We start from the raw sequence: 550 nt of genomic DNA, 5'->3' as shown, positions 1-550 counted from the left end.
GTCAAGATCATGGTAGGGGCAGGGGTGTAGCTCGAACCACAGCTAGGGTAGCACCTGCAGATCCACCAGCCGCCCCTGCTTATGATCAGGCTCCAGCGGGGGATGCTCCAGCAGCACCAACTCAGGCACCGACTATGCCTATTGTTATTCCGGGTCTTTAGGAGACCTTGGCTCAGATTCTAACCGTATGCACTAATCTTGCTCAGGTAGTTGCAGTTACTACTACCACAACTACTTCTTAGGTCGAGAGAGGCACTCAGACTCCCACCGCTCGTACACCCAAGCAGGTCATTCGGGGACTGTAGACACCGGAGGCACCACCAGCCCAACCGGTTGCACCTGTTCAAGATTACGTAGTTCCAGTTATGCTCGATGACGAGGAGTGTCGATTGGAGAGGTTTGGAAGTCTTCAGCCTCCAACTTTCAGTGGTGCAGAGGGCGAGGATGCCCATGATTTCTTGGACAAGTATCAGAGGATGTTACGAACAGCAGGTATTCTGGAGACTAGTGGGGTCTTATTTACTACTTTTCAGTTTTCTGGAGCTGCCTT

Source organism: Nicotiana sylvestris, chromosome 9, assembly GCF_000393655.2.
Source record: "Nicotiana sylvestris chromosome 9, ASM39365v2, whole genome shotgun sequence".
Lineage (NCBI taxonomy): Eukaryota > Viridiplantae > Streptophyta > Magnoliopsida > Solanales > Solanaceae > Nicotiana > Nicotiana sylvestris.
The sequence above is the reverse complement of the archived record's forward strand: the minus strand, read 5'-3'. Positions refer to the sequence as shown.